Consider the following 24984-nt stretch of genomic DNA (forward strand, 5'->3'; position numbering starts at 1 on the left):
TTGCACGAAACAGTGCATAAGGTAGGAGCATAGTCCAATCTTTTATGCTGGTCTCTAAGCTTAATTTTGTTAAGGTCTCTTTGATGGTTCTATTCATCCTTTCTACCTGTCCTGAGCTCTGGGGTCTCTAAGCACAATGTAATTTCCAATTAATCCCCAGGGTCCTGGCCAATCCCTGACTTACCTGGGCCATGAACACCGGTCCGTTATCGGACCCTATTACCTTAGGCAGCCCAAATCTCGGGAAGATGTCCTCCAGGATCTTCTTGATTACCACTTGAGCTGTTTCTTTTTTCATGGGGAAGGCTTCAACCCACCCTGAAAAAGTATCTACAAAAACTAGGAGATACTTAAGTCCATACCTTGCTGGCTTAATTTCAGTAAAGTTCACTTCCCGGAATTGCCCCGGTCTGGTTCCTCGTAGGCGCTTCCCTGTGGGAAGCTTGGAAGGGTAAGCATTAACCAATTGACAGACCCAGCAGGCTCTTATTACCCGTTCGGCTATTTCTTTTCGTTGTGTGCCGGTCAGCGGAAATCTCTGCTCTTGATCCTTCAGGAATGCCTGTAGTTTCTTTGAACCAAGGTGAGTGAGTTGATGCACATCTTTAACATAGTGTAGGGCTTTTTGAAATTGCAGGCTAGGCCCAGTGGAGTCAAGGAGTTCAGTGTCAGTTTCCTGATAAGTTGCCTGGGTACTCGACGCAGTCAAATCTCCTGACTCTTGTTCCCCCCGTGAGGAAAGTGTTAACATGATTATTCCGTTTAGAGCTGTCAATTTAGCTTCCTCATTTGCCCTTCTGTTTCCGACCGCCATGGGATCATTTCCCTTTTGGTGCCCTGGGCAGTGTACTATAGCTAATTCTTTGGGGTTTTGCACTGCTGGAGAGAAGGCGAGAATCTCGTCTTTGTTTTTTTTTTTTTTTCCAGCTGAAGTTAATAGTCCCCTTTGCTGATAAATAGCCCCGTGTATATTGGCGGTAGCAAATGCATAATGGCTATCAGTATATATGGTGGCCTTTTTGCCTGCAGCTAGTTCTAATGCCTTTGTAAGGGCGATTAGCTCTGCCTCTTGAGCAGATGTCCCTTCCGGGAGACCAGAGGACCAGATGACTTTAGTCCTGCTAACTATTGCTGCCCCAGCTCATCGCTTACCATCCTGGAGGAAGCTGCTGCCGTCCATGAACCACACGACTTCAGGATGGGGCAGTGGCTGATCCTTTAGATCCTGTCGTATACTGGTCTCTTCTGCCAGTATATGTTGACAGTCATGAATGACAGGCTCTGACAATTCTTCAGGTAGGAGTGTAGCTGGGTTAAGTGGGGCTGGGGGTCCCAGTGTTATTCTGTCTTTGTCAAGCAACAGGCTCTGGTAGTGAGTTATTCTAGAGTTTGATAGCCATCTGTCTGGAGGCTGACGAATGATGCTCTCCAGGGCATGAGGGGCTATAATGGTTAGCTTCTGCCCCAGCGTTAATTTATCAGCATCTTTTATTAGAAGGGCCACTGCTGCTATAGCCTTTAGGCAATGGGGCCACCCGCTAGCCACTGGATCTAGCCTTTCAGACAGGTAGGCTACGGGTCTCTTTCAGGGCCCTAAAGTCTGAGTGAGCACTCCTCGTGCTATTCCTTTCTTTTCTTCAATGTAAAGAGTAAAGGGTTTTTCTACGTCCAGAAGTGCCAGTGCTGGAGCTGATAGCAGTGCCTTTTTAATGTCATCAAAAGCTTGCTGATGTTTGGGGGTCCATTGGAATTGGGTGTCTGCCTTTAACAGTGGGTATAAAGGAGCGGCTAGGGATGCAAACCCAGGAATCCATAATCTACAAAAGCCAGCAGTCCCGAGAAACTCTCTAAGTTGCCTCCTATTAGATGGGGGCAGTATCTGCACAACAGTCTGTTTTCTGGGTCCCGTGAGCCATCTTTTACCATCTCTAAGGGAATACCCCAGGAAAATAACTTCCTGCTGGCAGATTTTAGCCTTTTTGGCTGAAGCTCTATATCCAAGCCGAGCAAGCTCGGATAATAGTGCTTGTGTCCCAGACTCACAGTTTTCCTTAGTGTCAGCTGCCAGCAGCAGGTCATCCACATATTGAAGCAGGGTGACTTCTGGATGCATAGTCCTGAAGTTATTGAGGTCCCTGTGGAGGGCTTCATCAAAGAGAGTGGGGGAGTTTTTGAGCCCCTGTGGGAGTCTAGTCCAGGTTAGTTGGCCAGATGTTCCTATTTCTGGATCCACCCACTCGAAAGCAAATAGTAGCTGACTGTCCTTATGTAAAGCCAAACAAAAGAAGGCATCTTTTAAGTCCAAGACAGTATACCATTTTCCCTCAGGATTTAGAGTACTGAGCAGATTATATGGATTAGGTACTGTGGGGTGAATGTCCTGTACTCTGTTGCTGACTTCCCTTAAGTCCTGCACAGGGTGATAGTCTCCTCCTGGTTTCTTTACTGGTAGTAGAGGAGTGTTCCAGGCAGATTGACAGGGCCTTAGGACCCCCAGAGCCAAGTATTTTTGAATATGAGGCCTTATTCCATTTCTAGCTTCTTTGCTTAGAGGATATTGTTTAATATTGATTGGGGAGGCAGAGTTTTTTATTTTTTGAGAATTTTAATATTTATTTTTTTAGTATTTGGTGGACACAACATTTTAGTTTCTAGGTGGTGCTGAGGATCGAACCCAGGCCGCACACATGCTAGGCGAGCACGCTACCACTTGAGCCACATCCCCAGCCCCACTGTTGAACTATTTTTTTATTTTTTTATTGGTTGTTCACAACATTACAAAGGTCTTGACATATCATATTTCATACATTAGATTGAAGTGGGTTATGAACTCCCAATTTTTACCCCAAATGCAGATTGCACAATCACGTCGGTTACACATCCACAATTTTACATAATACCCTATTAGTAATTGTTGTACTCTGATACCTTTCCTATCCCCTACTATCCCCCACTCCCCTTCCCTCACATCTTCTCTCTCTACCCCATCTACTGTAATTCATTTCTCTCCTTGTTTATTTTCCCATTCCCCTCACAACCTCTTATGTGTAATTTTGTATAGCAATGAGGGTCTCCCTTCATTTCCATGCAATTTCCCTTTTCTCTCCCTTTCCCTCCAATCTCATGTCTCTGTTTAATGTTAATCTTTTCTTCCTACTCTTCCTCCCTGCTCTGTTCATAGTTTCTCTCATTATATCAAAGAAGACATTTGGTATTTATTTTTTAGGGATTGGCTAGCTTCACTAAGCATAATCTGCTTTAGTGCCATTCATTTCCCTGCAAATTCCATGATTTTGTCATTTTTAAGTATTGCATAATATTCCATGGTGTATAAATGCCACATTTTTTTTTTATCCATTCATCTATTGAAGGGCATCTGGGTTGGTTCCACAGTCTAGCTATTGTGAATTGTGCTGCTATGAACATCGATGTGGCAGTATCCCTGTAGCATGCTCTTTTAAGGTCTTCAGGGAATAGTCCAAGAAGGGCAATAGCTGGGTCAAATGGTGGTTCCATTCCCAGCTTTCCCAGGAATCTCCAAACTGCTTTCCAAATTGGCCGCACCCAATTTGCAGTCCCACCAGCAATGTACAAGTGTACCCTTTTCTCCATATCCTCGCCAGCACTTGTTGTTGTTTGATTTCATAGTGGCTGCCAATCTTACTGGAGTGAGATGGTATCTCAGGGTGGTTTTGATTTGCATTTCTCTGACTGCTAGAGATGGTGAGCATTTTTTCACGTACTTGTTGATTGATTGTATATCCTCCTCTGAGAAGTGTCTGTTCAGGTCCTTGGCCCATTTGTTGATTGGGTTATTTGTTATCTTATTGTCTAATTTTTTGAGTTCTTTGTATACTCTGGATATTAGGGCTCTATCTGAAGTGTGAGGAGTAAAAATTTGTTCCCAGGATGTAGGCTCCCTATTTACCTCTCTTATTGTTTCTCTTGCTGAGAAAAAACTTTTTAGTTTAAGTAAGTCCCATTTTTAAATCTTTTGTATACTGTTGCTCTGCTTGTGATGATGTTTTTCAGCAATTTTATTGCTTTATCTATTTCTACAAGAAATGCCATTGGGATTTTGATTGGCATTGCATTTAACCTATAGAGAACTTTTGGTAATATCGCCATTTTGATAATGGTAGTTCTGAGGCAGAGGTTTTTAATTCCACTACCATCGGAGGCTGTTTGACTGCTAAGCCTAGTCCAACAGTTTCTGCCCAGGCATCGGGGTAATCTATTATCCATTTCTGGGGTAGTTTGCCCGTTTGATCAGTCTTAGAGGGCGTGAAGAGTTGATGTTCATCATCTACTGACATAGTTAAAGCCGTGACTATGGGAGTCTTCACTGAAGGGTTTAGAAATTCCACTTGGGGACCATCAGGGTTAAAGGTTATTCTGGCAAGAAGTTTGGTGAGCAGATCTCTGCCCATTAATGGGGTTGGACATTCTGGGATTACTAAGAAAGAGTGATGAACTTTTCCCTTCGCCAAGTCCATATTCCTCTTAGTTGTCCAGGCCAGATATTTAATGCCATTAGCCCCTTGAACTAGTGACCTCTTGTTTGACAAGGGGCCCAATGGAGTTTTAAGGGCTGAGTATACTGCTCCTGTGTCCAGTTCAAAGTTTACTGGGGTCCTCTCCACTTCAAAGTTACCCTGATCTCGGGGAGGGGATCCGAGCCCCGACTCCCCTAATCATCTTCCAGGGTCAGGATGGCTGGCTGACATGACTGTTTCTTTTTAGGGCATTCTCTGGCCCAGTGTCCCTTTTCCTTGCAGTAAGCACATTGATCTAAAGCCAGGGGCGATTTTTGGCGTGGGCCTAGGTACCCTTTTTTGTCTCCTTATCTTTTAACTTCTAGTCTATCTGCTGCTGTGACCAGGACCTTTGTCAACATCTTAGTCTGTCTTTTATTCCTCTCATCTTCCTTCTTTTCCCTTTCTTTCTCCCTTCTTTGTTCCTTTTCTTCCTCTGTCTCCCTTTTATAATATACTTTCTCAGCTTCTCTGACTAAATCTCTTAAAGTCACATCTTGTAGTCCATCTAAACGTTGTAGCTTTCTTTTTTTTAATATCTAGGGCAGCCTGCCCGATGAAGGCCATTGCAACAGATGCTTTTTGGTCCTCTGCCTGAGGATCAAAAGGAGTATATCTCCTCTATGCTTCCATAATTCTCTTTAGAAACATTGAGGGAGACTCATTAGGCCCTTGGATAATCTCTCTTACCTTGGCCAAATTAGTTGACCATCTGGCGGCCTCTCGGAGACCCGCTATTAGAGCCCGGCGATAAGTGGACAGATGCTTCCTACCTTCCAGGGTGTTGGGATCCCTGTTGGGTCTGTTCAGGGGAAAGGCAGCTTCAATTAGATTGGGAAGTTGGGTTGGTCATCCATCTGGTCCAAGAATATTTTTCCTGGCTTCCAGGAGGATCCTTTCTCGTTCCTCAGTTGTGAAGAGGGTCCCTAGAAGCTGTTGGCAATCATCCCAAGTAGGCTGGTGTGAAAACATCAGTGACTCTATTAAACCTGTGAGTCGGGTGGGATCTTCAGAAAAAGGGGGATTATTTTTTTCCAGTTATATAGATCAGAAGAGGAGAAGGGCCAATATTGGTAAGCTTGTATTTCTCCCCCTTGCCCATCATCAATCATTGGTCCATAGGGGCAGAGGGGGAGCATTATGGGAGCATCAGGATTCTTAATTATTCACCGTCGGCGGGTTCCCCCTGCTGGCCCAATTTCTTCTGATAGAGGAGGAGTTGGGTTTATTGCAAGGGAGTCATCTGGAGCAGTTTCTTACACCGAAGGGATTGGATCTGTTTCAGGGGAATTGTCTATAGGACGTTGAGGGTTGAGGGGCATGGGATATGGGGGTGGAGGAGGGGAATCTAGTAAGGTTTAGATCTTGGGATTCAGAGAGGATGGAGGAAGAAGAGGAGGAGGAGGGGAAGGAGCACAGGGTTTGAGGGACAGAATGGTGGGGGTAGAGGTGGAGGCAGGTACAAGAAAAGATTTCACCCATGAAGGGGGAGATTCACAGAGGTCCTGCCAAGTAAGAATATATGGCTGTTGATATGGATGACTATGTGGCCCCAGCTGGAAGACAATATCTTTGACTTTTTGGATTAGAGGGAGGTGGAAGGATCCTTCTAGAGGCCATCCGACTCCAAGAGTGGGCCATTCTGATGTACAGAGAGTCTGCCAGGTCCGGCGTTTCACTGAAAAAGAAAGATTCTGGGCCCTTGAGCGGACTTTAGTCCAATGATCAAGGGTCAAAGATAGGGGAGTTGAGGTACCGTGTCCCATAATGAGAGATATGCAAACAGTAAAAGTAATGACACAGACAATAAAGACAAACAATAGACGTCCAGCACAAGTTTGAAACAGAAACCAAAACTGAGTAGCTGGCAGAACCTGACGGGCTGCAACAGAGTCACTGAGTCTGAATCAGTGGCAAAATACACCTGAGCTGAGGGCGCTTCCGTCTCTCACATTGGGGGCATTTCCGTCCCTTGATTTCCCGAGTCCACCTAGGCGTCCCTTGGGGACGTGGCCTGTGGCTTCTGGACATGTCTGTCCACCACCACCGGGGAGAACTTATGCTCTCCACCGACAGCCACCTTGCCAAGCCCTAAAACTGAAAGTCCTGAGCGATTGCCATGAAGAAAACAAAATCAAAACAAAAAGGAGGTGCCTTACTTACCCCGAGAGATGTCCGTTGGGGTCTTTCGTTCGCTGCTGCCGGATCCCGGGCGAGCCCCAAAATATTAGGGTCGGGCAAACATCGGAGGAAGAGACCACCAAGAGACTTGTCTCATGCAAAAGCAAAGGCTTTATTGGGGGGGACCAGCATTCTGGGGCCCAGAGCTCTCCTGAGAGAAACTGGAGCCCTGAGTACAGCTTAAGCAGAGTTTTTATACAGTGTTTAAACAGGGAAGCTCATATGGCAGTTAGGGTGCAAGAGTGGGATTGTTACAAAATAACCATTACAGAATAATCATGCGTTTTGTCAGGGGGTGTTGGGTCAGGGTACATTTTGACATAAGTAACTGTTTTTAACATAAGTTTCGGGTTCCAGGAAAACAGAACTTAAACTTACAGAAAAGCAAAACTTAAACATAACAGGAGAGAAAAACTTAAATTTAACCTTTACATTAGGAATAAGAAGGCACCACTGATTTGATGTCTTGTAATCACTGATAGTTGATTTTGAGTTGTTTATCTCAGCATTTGTTCTTATTAAACTTTTCTGAGTGATATAACCTAAAACCATTATTGTGGCTTATGAACTACAAATAAGACAAATTCATAATTGTATTTCATTATAGAGAAATCCTTCACAGTCTATGTTGACAATACGGATTCTTTGTCCACCTGTACCTGGAATCTATTTTGCAGAACAACATTTTTTATATCCTCATAGCTTAATTCCCCATAGGGAAGATTCTTTGCCAAATTTTCAAAGTGGTACAGCAGAGAATCAAGATTTATCAAAATTCACCTGGCTTGAATGTGTTTCATATTGTATCAATATGGTCAATTACATTGTGATCTGTGCCTATGCAGAAACAGGGGGCAATATAGTGCCACCTACTTCATTATGAATAAATCTCCTGAAAATCTTCTGCTGTCAAACAAAATTTAGAACCAGGAGGAAGACTGTGGGGGTCAATATCAGGGAAAAAATGGGTGGCATCTGATCTTCTGATCTCCCATTATTGCTAAACAGGTAGATCCAGGAATAAAGTGTATGTTTATTAATTTTAGAACATCTGTTCAGAACAAGGTTGAGATAAAAGAGCCTAAAACAACAACAACAACAACAAAACCCACTTCATTCCTATCCTTGACAAGGATCACCTAGCACAGCTAATTCCCAGTCCAGATTTCCTAGTTCCTAGTTTCTTCATGCCTATGAACATGGGGAAGGGTTTAAAGAATTCCCCAACACACCCTCTACATCACATGCTCCAACACAGAGTTCCTGAACAAGAAGACACTCCTCACACACTGAGCATAGGGGTTCCAGAGTGGACACCAGAACACTGATCCCTTTAGCCTGGTCCATTTGGCAGGTCAGCCTAAGGCTGGGCCCTTGCTCACTCTGTTCTCACCCTCCTCTGAGGAGCTCCAGAGCAACAAGGCCACCCTGGTGTGTCTGATCAGCCAGCGATTTCTTCCCAGGTGTTGTGACCGTGGACTGGAAGAGAGATGGCGCCATGGACACCCAGGGTGTGGAGACCACTCAGCCCTCCAAACAGACCAACAATAAGTACATGGCCCACAGCTACCTGACTGTGACAGCAGATGAGTGGATCTCATGAGACATAGACCTGCCAGGTCACTCATGAAGGGAGCACCATGGAGAAGAGTGTGTCCTTGGAACAGTGTCCCTAGGTCCCTGACCCTTATTTTACTTTGGAGCTGAAAACCCCAGGGAAGCTTCTCTCCTCCCAGCCCTACCATCCCAGCCCTTCTCTCTCAACCCAGGAAAACCTCAATAAACATCCTCTATTTCAACTAAAAATCATGGTCTTTTTTATTTTAGTTTACACACTTCCCATCTTAATTTTGACCTGTCCCCTCAACGTGGTCAAAGACTTTGAGATATAAAGGCCAGGAAAGGCTCCTGATATTACCCTGGCAGATCCACAGGATTTTCTTCAGAAAAAGAATGGCCTTCAGCAGGAACCCAGCCTGCATATTTTCACCTATCCACCCTGTACTTGCTCCTCTTGTGCAGACTAGTTCACCTACCCACTCCCCCTGGGGATCAGTATCTCCTTGGATCCCCAAGGCCTCCAGGAGAATGTGTGAGCTCCCTTCCCTGGAGGAGTCTGAACATCACTCCATCCTCAAATGTCTTTCCATCTCAGGTCTAAGCCCCTATCACTGAGGGCATCCCTCTTTTTCCCTTTGTCTCCCTCCCTTACCTGTAATACCTGTCCTTGCTGCCTAGAGCCACTTGCTCTTTCTTCTGTGTCAACCCTGCTCCTACCTCCCTGGGGATACAGCATGGGCCCCTTAGCACTGCTCACTTCCAGCCCCATATCACTTATTAATAGGATATTCAGTCCATGTAACCTGGTGATTCATCCTACACTCCCCTCTTGGTACCCCTGGTCTATTTGTGTCCCTCTATTTTCTGAGAAACAGAATTCAGTATTGCTTCTAATGGACACACCATAGGTGCCCTAAGATTGTCAGTGGGTCTAATGTGTTCAAAGTCAGTACCCACATTCTGGGATACCTTCCACATGCTTGTGTGCAAGCTGATGCACCTTTTTAACAACTTGGTGTAGGCTCCCTGCTGTTATAGAAACACATACACATAAACATATATGCCTGCGAACAAACACACCTTTCCACACAAAATGCATATAACAAGCATAAGCCCTTTGATACACATTGTCATGTTAAGCATCTGTATGAATGGATCGGGAAGACTCCAGGTAGCAGAAGAGGCAGTAAAGCCCTCTGGTGTCATGAAATCGATTATCAAATGTCATCACCTAAATCCCAGAATAATGGTCTCTGTGGTAGGGCACTCACATTGGGGAAAGGGAGGAAGTTTCTATCCATTCCAAGAGTGACAAAGAGTTGAGGAGAAATCTTGGGAAGGGCTGTGCTCAGGGAGCAGCAGGTGACTTTGGAGAACTAGGGAGATACTTGTTGAGGAGGACACTTCAGGGATTCCAAGCTGCTGGTGTGTGTCCCCCTGTGAGCTCTACAGGTTAATGGGCCACCACAAGGAAGTGCATTGAGGGCCTGGTGCTGGGATCCCATTCTGCTTATGTCCTTCTCATGAGGGTTACCATGTGTGTCTCTAGGCTGTAGTTGCACCCAGTGATGGTGACAATATGAATAGAGGCTGACTGCTTCATGTGTGCACAAAGGACATGTTGAAGCAAGTATGTGCACAGGTGCATGTGTAAGTCAGAAGGAGGTCAAGGGGAAAGCAGAGATCCCACCCTTAGAGCTTACGGAATAAACTCTACTGTGAAGAAGGGAAATCTACCAACCACTATCCAGGAACTACCCCTGGAACTTTTAAATTAGGATCATCGGTCATGAGATTTATACTGCTGTTAGAATATTGTATTATTAGAACATTATTTTTATTAGAATATTACATGATGGGTGTTTGTCCAGTATATTCCTGTGATATAATTTTGAGTATTCTCTGAATATTAAGGAGAGAACAATAAATCTTGGAAAACATGAATGTATTTGAGTTGTCAAATATCTGCAACTATATATATATATATATATATATATATATATATACACACACACACACATATATATACACATATATACTTACCTATACATATATTACTTCCATATGTTTATATATGTGTGTGTGTATATATATATATATATATATATATATATATATATATATATTCAATACATAAAATCATCATCAAGTCAGGAATTTTAAGGTTTTCATATTGTTTTTGGAAATTACAAAAAAAAATTATAAGATGAGAAGAAAGTTATTCAGATCCTCATCATCTCATATAAATCTCATTAATTTTTGACAGATTTCTGCACTTTAAAATTTTCATAATTAAATATATATATATATATATATATATATATATATATATATATGTTTAATAAAGAAAAGGAAGAAATCCTCTCCAACCCTTGGGATGACTCCAGATGGTCCTATTCCACAGCCTTTAAAGAGGTCATGATCCAGCTCAAGCAGAAGCAAGAAATCTCACCCACCCGTGGGCTGAGCAGCCCCTGTGAAAGAAGGCTGAACCTCTGACCTCTGATGCAGCTGCAGTGGGGTCTGGTTTATGTTGCAAAAAGTGATTCATGTACAGATGTGTGTCACAGGGTGCTGTGTTTGGCAGTGGGACCAAGGTGACCATCCTCTGTGAGTTTCCCCCTTCCTCTTCCATTTGGTGGATTCCCTCTCCTTTCTACCTTTATAGAGCTGAGGTTTCAACCTGTGCAGGAATCTGCCATCTTTGCCTCTCCTCATCTGCTTACTCATCTTCTCCAGTTCATCCCCTAGTCTTAGTTATTTACCTGGGCAGGATAGAAATGACCCTTTCCTGTGCCCTGCTGGAAACTCCCTCTGTCCTAAGGGACATTCTCAAGGGGTTTCTTTGACTGTTCTTCAGAGTATCCACTCCCTCCATTTGCTGAATTCTCTGGACCACAGGGTTCAGAGTCACACAAGTGTCTCAGGCTAAAGCTCTAGGGTTAAGGGATCTACAAAGTGGGATGGGAAGTGCTTGCCCTCCAAGGGTCAGTCTTCCATGGTCTCTGTTATGGTCTACCTCCACACATTAAGGAGAGATTTAGACTGGGGACTTGCAGTAATAGAGAAGGAAATAGAAAGGAGACAAGGATGGATGAAGAACTTTCTGTGGAAAGGTAGATCCAGTTATTGTGTCCCTTCTCCTGCTTCCCCCTATAGTTAGGATGCCTTGGAGAGGGGTGTGTCCACTCTCCATCCTACTACTAGAGGAGAGACCCAACAGAAGATTCCCAGGGAAGACATCCTGACAGGCACAGGTGATGGGGAAATGTTGGCGAAGGAAGATATCCAAGGACTTAAACATCGCTCAAGAAATTCAGATAGCAGTGTGACACTTTAGAAGTCATAGCCCCAAGCTATGTCACAATTCCATGGAAACCCTCAATTAACTGGACTCCTTGGGATCCAGACCCAGGGACTGTCACTTCCACATGAGGTAGGCAGCCCAGAGGGGTCCTGTGGGCAGAGGCTGTAATGAGGGTCCAGGGCAATGTGTGAGCATGAAATGGGCACTTCCTATTTTCTTCTGTTCCTAACAAGTGATTCTTCCATGGTGAAGAGAAAAACATGCTGGTGATCTTTTGGTGAGGTGTTTTCTCAGGACAGATGGCACCTTCCATGAATGACACCATGTACTGGTCATTTCTCAGTGATTTCACCTTTTTCTCATGAAGATGCCAGATCTATCAGCGGCTGCCTCCAGCACAGCTGCAGCTGGGTCTAAGGGGATAGGGGGAAGGCAGGAAAGGGTTTTTGCACAAGCTGTGTCACCGTGTTTTGTGTTTGGTGAAGGAACTGGCTGTCAGACCTGGGTGAGTGACACCTTACTCCACTTTCTTTGTTATCCCTGAGGATTGTCAGAGTTTCCTCCTGGTTGTGTTGTGCCTTATCTCAGCCTGAGGTTAAACATTCTCCATGAATTTCAGCCCTGGGGCACTGAACTCTCACTTTTCTGTTAAGACACCATGAAAACTCAAGTAATACCCACAACCCTTCAACTCTGACATTAAAGGAAAGAAACTGGACAGGATAACCTTTGGATACTCAGCTGTCTTTCTCACTATTTGTGCCATATATTTTCCCTCAGATGTGCTATGTTGTTCTGTCTTCCATTGGCCTAAGCCCTATCTGATGAGCTGTGTGAACATGTGCACTGAGGCACTATCTTATGGGGAAGAGGGACCAGGCGTTATGAGGAGCTGAAATTAGTTGAATTAGAAAAGAACTGGAACACCTAAGGCTGGGAAATCAGAGGTCAGAATATCATGTGCCCAAGGCTGTGAGACTCATAATACAGTGGCAGACAAGTAGGAGATAGAAGGGATCCTTAAGCACCCATGGATTTCTAGGTAAAGGGCCCAGAGCATGACTAAGCATGAAACTTAGTCAAGAGAAAGAAAGGAGGAGAAGACTGTCTACATGATGCTGGGTACAGATTCAATGAAGGACATGATATGGCAAAGTGAGCTCCTCAGAAGTATGAGATCCTGACTCATAGAAAATACTTGCCATTGCAGAAAACCAACATATCTGCTCTGTGGACAAGGACCCTTACCTTGAAGCCATGCCAGAAAAACAAACTTTTAGGAACAAAGACACTTACCCATGGCAGAGACTCAAGAGGAGGCTCATTGGGTGAAAATGGGCTTCTTAGTAAAAACACTGGCCCTATGAGTCAAGGAATCAGGTCAGAGCTGACCCATAATGGAACATACTGAAATCCCAGAGAGCTCAGAGGACAGACAGAGACCACACATGGACCAGGGGTAATCAGGACTGGAAGGCAAGGGTGACATGTTTGTGTGAAAGGCCATGGTCTAAGAGGTGCTAGGTAAGGTGATACACAGGATTCCTGGGTTGTTTAAAGCACAGGAACACGTAGAATAGTTTAAGGTTTTGCAGCACACCCTCTACATCACACATGCTCCAACACAGAATACCTGAACAAGAAAACCCTCCTCACACACTGAGCAAATGGGGTTCCCAGGTGGACATCAGAACACTGATTCCTTTTGCCTAGTCCATCTTGCAGTCCATTGTTGCAGAGCAACAAGGCCACACTGTTTGTCTGATCAATGAATTCTACCTGGGTGTCATGACCATGGTCTGGAAGAGGGATGGCCAAAAGGTCACCAGGGTGTGGAGACTACGCAATCCTCCAAACAGACCAACAATAAGCACATGGCCAGCAGCTGTCTGACTCTGATGCCAGACAAGTGGAAATCTCATGAGACTTACACCTGCCAGGTCACTCATGGGGGGAGGACTGTGGAGAAGAGCGTGTCCCCTGCACAGTGTTCCTGGCTCAACTCTGGAGCTGAAAATCCCAGGGAAGCTTCTCTCCTCCAAACCCTACCAACTCAGCCCTTCACCCTTAACCCAGAAACCCCTCAATAAACATCCTCCTTTTCAACCAGAAAACAAGGCCCTGCTTATTTTAGTTTACACACTTCCCATCTTAACTTTGACCATCCCCTCAGGTGTACACAATTAGACCTTGAGAAAAATGGCCAGGAAACACTTTTGATATTTCCCTATAGATGATTTCACTCTCATCCAAACTTTACAGAATTTTCTACAGCAAGGGAATGGCCCTCAACAGGAACCCAGCCTGCATATTTTCACCTATCCACCCTGTGCTTGCTCCTCTTGGGCAGACTAGTTCACCTCCCCACTCCCGGGATCAGTCTCTCCTTGGATCCCCAAGGCCTCCAGGAGAATGTGTGAGTTCTCTTTCCTGCAACAGTCTGAACATCACTTCATCCTTAAATGTCCTTCCATCTCTAGTCTAAGCCCACATCACAGAGCCATCCCTTTTATGTCTCCCTTCCCCCACCTGTAATCCCTGTCCTTACAGCCTGGAGCCACTTGCCCTTCCTTCCATGTCCATCCTGCTCCTACCTCCACAGGACACAGCCTTGGTTCCCATAATCCCTCTGTATAGCACTCACAGAAAGAAATTTTTAACACCTAGATACTTTGTACTTGCTCCACACTCCTCTCTGTGTGCCCTGTTTGGCTAATTTTCCTTTTACAAAGTCCCTCAGAAATATGGGTCAGCTCTACTCTCTACTGTCCCCCATGAACAGCTCAATAGTTCCCTTCTTCAGTTCTTCATGTTCAGCAGTTCATGGCTAGTCAATGAGTGCTCCAGATTACAGTGAAGTGTTGGATTCCAGCCTTACATCTTGCATCAGTCTTTGAACTGACTCCTCTCATTGGGAGCTCTGTGTTAGTCCTATTAAACAGGTTATTGTGCAGGCAGTCCCACACTGTGGGTACCTGAGCTATGAGACAAATGAATGCACACGTGAAATCCCATGCATGCACCCACATATGTTACAGACACGAGCACATATACACACATTCTCTATGGTACATCCTTCTTGGGTTTAAAATAGGCACCCAGGACCCTCCTAGGTGCCTCAGTTCCACACAGTTCCCCAGCTCCACTTTCACTGTGATATATACAAGCCTCTCTCTTTTTGCCCAGTACATTCCCCAAGATGAGATGAGCTGGGGACACAGCCCCTTCCTGGACCCCCAGACATTAGTAATGAAACCAGTTGGGAGGTACAGTTATCCCTTCTCCCTATCCCACTCCCTTTTAGGTGGATGGATTCCATGTACCTAATACTGTGTGATTCCATGGAAGGAGGGGCCACCATTTGCCACTCTCCCATGTATTGTACCTGTCCTCTGAATATGTGGCTAGCCCCTGGATTCCCAGTACAGCTCTAGGTGGGTCTGGGCCTGGTGATAGGAAGGGCTGGATTTCAGGTCTGCACTCCTGTGTTATGTGTGCAGAAGAAGCACCTAGCTAACCCTCCTTGCTGAATCTTTCTCTTTCCCTTACCTTTGGGGTTCAGGGTGAAATCTAGGTAGATTTTTCTCTCTTTTCTGTCTTATGGGCACTGAAGTCTAAATTTATCTGGAGGTCTTAAACTTTCTCTTCCTTATCTATCCCCTCACCTCCTCCAATATGTCCCCTCTTCTCAGGTTCCTTTTGGAGCAGGATAGGATGATTCAAGTGACCCCTTCTTGCTTCTTGCTCAGGCTTCACTGCGATTCCATCTTTCTCTCCAGTGAACATTCTTCTCTGAATGAGTGAATGGATGTGTACTTCTTCCCTTTGGGTCTCTTGTCCTTGGGGCCCAAGGGAATAGGGCAGTTAGGTTGGGCTCCCAAGACTATCAGATATAGGAGGAAGGAAGGAAAGTGCTAAAAGGATCAGTCCCCCAAGGTCTTGGCTATGGGACTCCCTTCAACCGATCGAGGGGATCTTTTGGTCTGGGACTCAAAGAGATGATGGAAGAAATAAAAGGAAGTAAGATGCGGAAAGACTTTCCATTGAGAAGATGGACATACAGCTAGATGCAATGGCAAATGCCTGTAACCTCAAAACTCAGGAGGCTAAGGCAGGAGGATAACAAATTCAAAGCCAGCCTGAGCAAATTAGCTAGGCCCTAAGTAACTTAGCAAGACCCTGTTTCCAAATTAAAAAAAAAATAATAATAATAGTAAAAAATAAAAAGGGCTGTAGATGTGGCTCTGTGGTTAAGCCCATTTGGATTTAATCACTGGTAGGGGAGAAGGAGGGAGAGAAAGGTGGGCATAACTGCTGAGTACCACCTCCTCTCTCAGCTCAAGCAGGACACCATAGACATGATGGAGCTCAGGACACACAGGCCCAAATGTGGGCACCTTCCCATCCTTTAACTGAAGGAGAGAAAACAGAAAAAAATTTCCTGACTAGACTCCTGAAAAAGACAGGTGACAGGGACAGGCATGTGTCAGGCAGGCCCTCCTAGGACAGAGAAATCTTCCCCCTAAATATTCATGGCAGGGAGGCCTCTTACAACTAACATAGACCCAACCTCTAAACAGGAAAGACTCCAGAAACTGACGCCCTGAATCCACTGGACTCTCTGGAATTCAGACTCCGAGTCTCACGCCCCCTTTCCCACCAAGGCAGCCCTAGAAGATTCTCTACAGGGAGATTGAGCAGGGTCTGCCATGATGTGCTTTGTTGATCAGAAATCCTTCTCTATCTCCATTTCTCTTGACTCACATTAATTTGCAACTTCCCTGAGATTTTTACTGAGTAGTGGGGAGAATTCTGGCACCCCGAAGGAAAGCAGCCCAGAGAAGAAGTTCACAGTCTCTTGGATCATCAGATGGAAAACAGTAGTCAGAAGGACTTGGGTCTCTCTTCTCTCCCCTTCCTCTTTTGCTTCCTCCCGGTACATGGACCCCAACTGTCTGGGTCCTTACTGTATGGAGCTAACCATGGCTGGGACCTCCTGAGATAGTTTCTTTCTCCACCCTGGTCAGGTCACTGTACCTATCCCATGTTCTCACTTCCCTCAGCCTAGAGAATGAATGGATAGATGAATGGATAAAGAAAATGGCCTAGAGAATCTGTCCTGAGTCCCCCACCTTGGGTGGCAGCACTGAGGAGCTAGAGGGAGAGCAGGGGCTTTGGTTGCTGAGCACATTCCCTCACACTCTCCTCCTCCCCTGGGCTTCTGGAGCCCCAGCCACCCCACAGCCATCTGGCTCCACCAGCAATGTTCCCCTCTGCTGTTCCCTCTGCAAAATCACTGAATTTTTCTCCTCTTCCTCGCCAGCCCCTGCCCTGTGGGGGAGGGGGCCTTCCCTGAAAGCACCCTACATTGTTTCTCGGCCATGTGGCCCCTTTCCCTTTTGTTCTGAGTCCTCCCTGGCCTAGGCCTTGGGAATGTGTTCACACATGTATTTTTGTCTGTGCTTTGGGTACTTTTTTCAAACATAGGCATGCATGCATGTAGCTCCTGTCTGGTCATATGTATGTGTTGTGCACACATGTGTACAAGGGCATGCAGATCCTCAAAAGACAGTTTCTGGGCTGTGGGTGTGTTGTAAGAGGAATAGGAATCTGGCCGTAACCCTGGGCAGTGGTAGGAAGGTGTACACAGTTCCTGCCTGGCCCCAAGCCTGGCTTTAGCAACCCACCTGTCCTTCAGGGGCACCCTCCTTCTGCCATCTCCCAGAAGAGGGAGAGTATTCTTCATCTCTTATCCTCAGTCTCCTCTTGGGGGCAATGCAAAGTTGGGTGGAAGGTACTAGAGTAGATGTCCCCACAAAGGCAGCCTCATCTAGACCCATGGGCCTGGCATATGCTCTTTCAGTCCAGCTCTCAGGGTAGGTGTTTAGGCTCAGGAGCAAGCTCAGAAGGTGGCAGGAATACCATGTCCTACCTGGTACATGCAGCTGGGTGACTCCACTTCTCCTCAGGGGCCTTGTGTGATGGTGTCCAGTGAGGAGTAGCACCCTTGTCCCACCCCTGCCTCTCACCACTCATAGCACCTCAGCCTGAGAGGCCATAGTTTAAGAAAAGAGCTCTTTATTCCACATCATCCAATTTTTTTACACAGGTAAAACAAAATGCATATCTCTATATTCTGCAATCTTGGTGGAAAACTGCATTCTGGAACAAATGTAACCCCAAACCCTGTAAACATGATGGGGTGGATTTTGGGTTGGGCTGGTGGGGAGGCGTCCATCAGGGAGGACTGGCCTGCCCAATGGGCCTGTCCCTGGTACTGGCTGGCAGCATGGTGGGAGACGCCCTAGGTACACACAGCTGGCTGCTGAGAGGTTCTGAGGTCTGATAGCTGGTCAGCAGGGTGCAAACATTGTCCACAATATCAGCACAAGGCTAAGGGGCACAACACTGCGTTTTGTGGTCAGGGCTGGAAGGGCACCTGAACCCTCTGCAACTCTTGCACCGCTGCCCCCACTTCCCTCCTGTCCTAGATGACACTGACTACGGGTGCGGTTCTTGCGGGAACAGCCTGGCCTCTGGTGAGGACCAGTGGTGGGGACTCCTGGTGACTTAGACCCCTCTAGTATAGTGCAGCCAGTGGGGGCTCTGCAGAGCTGGGCAAGGTCCCAAAGGGAGAGTCACTGATATGACATGGGCCTGAGCCGTTGCCTGGTGGGCTGTCACCAGGTGGCACACGTCCCTTGAGTGCATTGCCAGCACAGGCTGGCCTATCAGATTCTAGCACCGAGGCCTTGTCTGAAGCGTCTGGCTGGCAGCATTTGGGCAGCCCCAGCAGCTCCTCATCAGTGGCCCCGCTGGTCCAGATGGGATCAAAGGGCCTGGCTGCCATAGCACAGCCCTTAAGTCATTGGCAACCATATGCTTGAAGTCACGACCAGCCAGGCGCATGGGCAGGTTGCAGGGCACCTCAAATGAGGAACTTCAGAACTTCTGCAGCCAGGACCCGAGTGGGCGTGTCTGGCAGTCGCATACCCTGGGATTGTTGTGGAGCCGCAAATACTGTAGAGCACAAAGAGGTGCCAGGGCCTCTGCAGGCAGCATTGAGAGGTTGTTGGCAAACAAGTAGTGTGTCCTGAGGTGGCCAAGGTCATGTAAGGCATGTGAATACACATGGGCCACATGATTCTGGTGCAGGAGGAGACAGTCAAGACTGTGCAGGCCACAGAATGTGTGCACAGGCATGCTGTGGATGCGGTTACCAAGAAGGAAAAGGTGCGTGAGGTTGCCCAGGTCATGGAAGGCATCATATGGCAGTGCCTGCAGCCCATTTCCTTGAAGTTAGAGGAACTTAAAGGCAGCCAGGACATGGAACAGGCCAGGGCCCAGTTCCTGCAAGCCACAGAGGTTCAGGTACAGTGTGTGCAGGTGGCTCAGGCCTTGGAATATGGCAGGTATGAAGGTACGAAGCTGGGCATTGTCGTTGATATCCAGTTGCTCCAGGAGGGTCAGGCCAGAGATCATGGTGGCATCAATCTGGGCCAATGCATTAGACTGTAGCCACAGGATGATGAGATTGCGGCAGGCGTGGAAATCAGCAGCTAGCACATGAGAGATGCGGTTGCCATGCAGGAAGGTGAGCTGGGTGGAGGCTGGGATGCCAGTGGGCATGGCCTGCAGGCCTTGTTGAGGGCAGCTTACTGTCACTTTGGGCTACTGTAGCACACACAGGCACCTGGACACGGTGCTGCCACCTGCCAGGCTTGTAGCCACAGCACCCATGCCAGCACCCAGCTTCCTGTGGGTAGAAGAAAGGGTGGTTAGGGGTAGGAGATCCCTAAGGGACTGGGAGGCCATGTTGGAGCCAGTTTGTCCCTTGGGATTGGGCCTTAGAGGGGCTGGAGACAGGTCTGAGATGTGGCCTGGGATTTGGAGGTTTGGGGATCCTTGCTTTGCATACCACATAGGTGATGCTTGGCTATAACTTGCGCCTGGAGCCATACATTCTAGGAAACCATGTCTAAAGACTCCCCACTTCACCCTTCTGGATGCTCATACGCATAATCAAGGTTAGCCTATTAGGTCACACAACAAATACCTATGTGGAGGACTGTTGCTCACATCTGCATATACCTTCTTGGGACTCAAGTGAACAGAGTCCTCCAGGACCTGGTCTCCATCCCCATATTCCAAGCAATATTCCTGCCAGTACCCAGCCCCCTAACAGCTTGCAGGCCATGCTGGGAGAGGAGGAGATGTGCTCTTGGTAAACATTGTAGGACCAACCAGACTAAGCTCAGGGACTACTAGGAAGTGGGGTTCAGGCAGAGGAGCTGCAATCTAAGTCTCATCCCTAATCTGTCAGCTGCTGAGATTTGTATAGCTTATGCAGAAATCCTCCTCCCAGACTGTAGAAGGAAACACACTGAGGTTCATAACCCTATGCCCTGCCTAGGCCCTTATAGCTCTTGATAAAATCTAGCAGGTGGGAGTCTGGGGAGTCCCCCTCATTTCATAATGGGGAGTTGTGATTTAATGAAAAAACTGCAAAAAAAACCCACTATAGGGTTCCAGGGGGTATGAAGTGGGTCTACCTACCAGCACCTCTGCTATCACAGGAACAGGGGTCTGGGTATAGGAAGGGCATGGGGTAAAGGAGTACAGTCTCCACCCCAGAGTACCCTGCTCCCAGCAGGCTGCTCCCTCCTCCACATATCCTCCCTTTTAAGCACTTCCTGACTTGGCTTGGAACACCTCCTGCAGCCTCCTCCCTGGCCTCATTCTCTGCTTGATGACCTCCCAGGGGAGGAGTTCACTCTTCCCAGCCAGTCACTGCATGGTCCCAGCTGCCCTCAACTCTCCAACCCAGGTGCACACTCAACAGGGACAGCCTCCCAGCAGCAATCTCCCCCTTGCTCATGGTGTTGCACCCTCTCTTCCCTTGAAGGGCCAGACACTCCTGGACTTTCAAGGAGGCTCCATACTAGCAAAAGACTTCTCCTAGGGCTAGGGCGACCTGGCCTCAACAGCAGGGCCTATTATTCCACCATTAGATTCCCTACCCCCTTTGAATGCTGAAGGTTCTTTCAGCCTGCCTTGCCTTCAGGAGTGAGTCTATTAAAATGTGAATCCCCGTGCGGACAAATCGCTCACGGCAGAACTAGCATCATCAAAATGCCGATATTACCAAAAGTTCTCTATAGGTTGAATGCAATGCCAATCAAAATCCCAATGGCATTTCTTGTAGAAATAGAGAAAGCAATCATGAAATTCACATGGAAAAATAAAAGACCCAGAATAGCAAAAACAATGCTAAGCAGGAAGTGTGAATCTGGTGGTATAGTGATACCAGACTTCAAACCATACTACAGAGCAATAGTAACAAAAACAGCATGGTACTGGTACCCAAACAGGTGGGTGGACCAATGGTACAGAATAGAGGGCACAGAAACCAATCCACAAAACTACAACTATCTTATATTTGATAAAGGGGCTAAAAGCATGCAATGGAGGAAGGATAGCATCTTCAACAAATGGTGCTGGGAAAACTGGAAATCCATATGCAACAAAATGAAACTGAATCCCTTTCTCTCGCCATGCACAAAAGTTAACTCAAAATGGATCAAGGAGCTTGATAACAAATCAGAGACACGTGTCTGATACAAGAAAAAGTTGGCTATGATCTCCATACTGTGGGGTCAGGCTCCAAATTCCTCAATAGGACACCCATAGCACAAGAGTTAATAACTAGAATCAACAAATGGGACTTACTCAAACTAAAAAGTTTTTTCTCAACAAAAGAAACAACAAGAGAGGTAAATAGGGAGCCTACATCCTGGGAACAAATCTTTACTCCTCACACTTCAGATAGAGCCCTAATATCCAGAGTATACAAAGAACTCAAAAAATTAAACAATAAGATAACAAATAACCCAATCAACAAATGGGCCAAGGACCTGAACAGACACTTCTCAGAGGAGGACATACAATCAATCAACAAGTACATGAAAAAATGCTCACCATCTCTAGCAGTCAGAGAAATGCAAATCAAAACCACCCTAAGATACCATCTCACTCCAGTAACATTGGCAGCCATTATGAAGTCAAACAACAAGTGCTGGCGAGGATGTGGGGAAAAGGGTACACTTGTACATTGTTGGTGGGACTGCAAATTGGTGCAGCCAATTTGGAAAGCAGTATGGAGATTTCTTGGAAAGCTGGGAATGGAACCAGCATTTGACCCAGCTAGTCCCCTTCTCAGTCTATTCCCTAAAGACCTAAAAAGAGCATGCTACAGGGACACTGCTACATCAATGTTCATAGCAGAACAATTCACAATAGCAAGACTGTGGAAGCAACCTAGATGCCCTTCAATAGACGAATGGATAAAAAAAATATGTGGCATTTATACAAAATGGAGTATTACTCTGCATTAAAAAATGACAAAATCATAGAATTTGGAGGGAAATGGATGGCATTAGAGCAGATTATGCTAAGTGAAGCTAGCCAATCCCTAAAAAACAAATGCCAATTGTCTTCTTTGATATAAGGAGAGTAACTAAGAACAGAGTAGGGACGAAGAGCATGAGAAGAAGATTAACATTAAACAGGGATGAGAGGTGGGAGGGAAAGGGAGAGAGAAGGGAAATTGCATGGAAATGGAAGGAGACCCTCAGGGTTATACAAAATTACATACCAGAGGAAGTGAGGGATAAGGGAAAAATAATACAAGGGGGAGAAATGAATTACAGTAGAGGGGGTAGAGAGAGAAGAGGGGAGGGGAGGGGAGGGGAGTGAGGTTAGTAGAGGATAGGAAAGGCAGCAGAATACAAAAGACACTAGTATGGCAATATGTAAATCAATGGAAGTGTAACTGATGTGATTCTGCAATCTGTATAAGGGGTAAAAATGGGAGTTCATAACCCACTTGAATCAAAGTGTGAAATATGATATGTCAAGAACTATGTAATGTTTTGAACAACCAACAATTAAAAAAATATGAAAAAAATAAAACAAAGAAGGCCCCATTTGATTTCTGGGTTGAGCGGGTGCAGGAAGAGGCAGAGCCCAGGAGGCAGGGCCCTGAAGAACAAAGCTCCCCAAGTCCCATTCTTGGGAAGAGTGGGTGGGCCCGTTCATTTGCCAGAGCTGCCATGACAAAGTACCGCAGACCAGTGGCTCCAACAGCAAACCGATTGTCTCAGTTCTTAAGGAAGGTGTTGTCTGCTGGGTTCCTTCTCAGGGCTGCGGGGATACATAGCCTCTCCCTGGTCCTTGTCTTGTAGATGTGTCACCACCTCTGTGTGTGTCTGTCTGCAGTTTGACCTCCTAACGAGGCATTAGGCAACCCTGTCCTACTGTGGCCCTATCTTAAGCAGCTGCAGTCACCCTATTCCCACATAAGGTCATATCTGAGGTACGGGGGTTAGGACTTCAACGTACGAACTTTAGGGAAGCACAAGTCACCCATAACGTGTGTTTTGGTAGCTCTCTGGAGCAGAACTAGATTTCCACCTGCTGTGGGAGGGGCTGTTCAAGGGAATCCCAGCTCCATCTGAAGAGGCGAACAGGCCCCCAGCTGACGTCGCTGTGTGCAGACACTGCCTGGGGTTTGCCCTGTGCTGGTCAAACAACACGTCAACAAGTGGCTTCCTCAAAACATCCTGTGAAATGCTTGATCTTTGTATCCTGACAGCAGTGTCCCCTGCTCCCTGGCCCTGCGAGGCCATCAGTAGGCTAGGATTCAAGTCTCACCCACACTGTGGCGAGGGGAAAGGCATTGGAAATTTTGTGCATATTTGGGGAGGGATAAAAAAGAATCTGGTGGATGAAGTCAAGGCTGAAAGGCCAGCCTCCTGGGGACAAAGCCAGTGGATCTGACCTTCTTGGGGCCACTGGCCAATGGGGTAGCTCAGGGCTGCATCCCAGAGATGAGGAGCCAGCTGTTGTGTCCCTCCTCTCCTGCCATCTAGGGGCCCAGCCACCGAGCCATCACCTCCAACTGAGCACAATTAATAGTTGACACAGTCTCTTAAGAACCGGTCTCATTTACTTCCAAGATAACACAGTCGAAAAGTGGCATTTCAGTGAGGTCGAGGCAGGTGTGTTAATTATCCACTGCCCCATTCTGAGCGTGCAGGTGGACGAGAGGCAGTGGCTTTGCAGGCAGTGGCCGTTCCTGGGTGTCTCCTCTCCGGCCCTCTCATTCTTAAATCCCATTTCCTTCCAGTTAGTGTGTGCCTGGTACTAGGAGCTCACACAAGGTTCCAGCTAGAATGGTCCTAGAAACCATCTAGCAGGATTTTCCAGGTGGGAAAACCAAAGCCTCAAGAGGAGGAGCTGCCCGTCTGCAGACCCACAGCTGTGTCAGTAGCAATGCCCCCGGGTTCCAGGGCCTAGTGGGCTGCCCTTGACTGTCTCATGCCATCCTGAATATCTGGGGATGTGATAACCCCTGTAGAGACTTGCTGTGAAGACGAGCTAGGAAAGTTGCTCTCTGCTCACCGCCACCTCCAGGAGAGGGGTCTGGTCAGGAGACGGCAGCCAGTGCACGCTGCCAGGACTCTCTTTGGCCCATGTGCTGTTTCTTCCTCCCTCCAGAACCCCAGAATCTTCCTAAGGGCAAGACGATTTGTAGTGTGCCTGGCACAGACCGGCTGTGAGGACAGAGAAAGGACAAGGAGTAAGATTCTTTATAAAACCAAGAATTGACCCAATAGCCGCCGTCGTCAAGCTGTGTGGCAATCCTGTGGGTTCCAGGTCTGATTTGGGGTCCTCTGGAACAGTGGTCCAACCTCTGTGATTCTGCTGAGCCGCCACTCAAAGTCAGCTACCAAAATGGCATGACAAATCACTTTGCCAGCACTTGCTGTCACATGACAACAAACTGATGCCCAGAGTCATGAGGGCCCAGCTGGCCACAGGAGAGAGGCTTCTCGGAGACAGTTGCAGATCCAGAGCAGCCCAGGCTCTACGCCGCCTCTGGGCATTCCACCTGCGGACTCACCTGGCACAGGCCAGTGGGAAGAAGGCTCCCTCCCTGGTTTTCATTCTGTCAGAACTTTCTCTCAGTGCATGGAGAGATAGCAGCAGCTGCGCTCTCATGCAATGACGTTGGGGTTGGTCCCAGGTTTGAACTTGGGCTCTGCCACGGTGGCTGCACCATTGAGCTTCTTTGCTTTAGATCCCCACTTGTTCAACAGTGGTAGCGATGGCAGGATCCCTCTCCGTGGCTTCAATCCACTGTGGACTGAAAATAATCAGGAAAAAAATGCATTTGTGTTGAACACAAACATACTTTTTTCTCATCTTTATTCCCTTTGAAAAAATAGACTGCGCTGACCGTGCGCACGGGATCCACGTGGTCCTGGGTGTGAAAAGCCATGCAGAGATGCCGCGGAGTTCTCAGGAGGCTGTGTCACAGGCTGGAAGTGAGCAGGACGC

General features: G+C 46.8%; 2 pseudogenes; both read right to left on the minus strand.

Moving 5' to 3' along the window:
• Nucleotides 1-7267: 7267 nt before the first annotated feature.
• On the minus strand, nt 7268-12883 carry LOC144253778 (carnosine N-methyltransferase pseudogene; annotated as a pseudogene).
• A 5053-nt stretch (nt 12884-17936) lies between these two features.
• LOC144253779 (reticulon-4 receptor-like) lies at nt 17937-19597 on the minus strand (annotated as a pseudogene).
• Nucleotides 19598-24984: the final 5387 nt, after the last annotated feature.

This window comes from Urocitellus parryii, chromosome 3 (assembly GCF_045843805.1).
Source record: "Urocitellus parryii isolate mUroPar1 chromosome 3, mUroPar1.hap1, whole genome shotgun sequence".
NCBI lineage: Eukaryota > Metazoa > Chordata > Mammalia > Rodentia > Sciuridae > Urocitellus > Urocitellus parryii.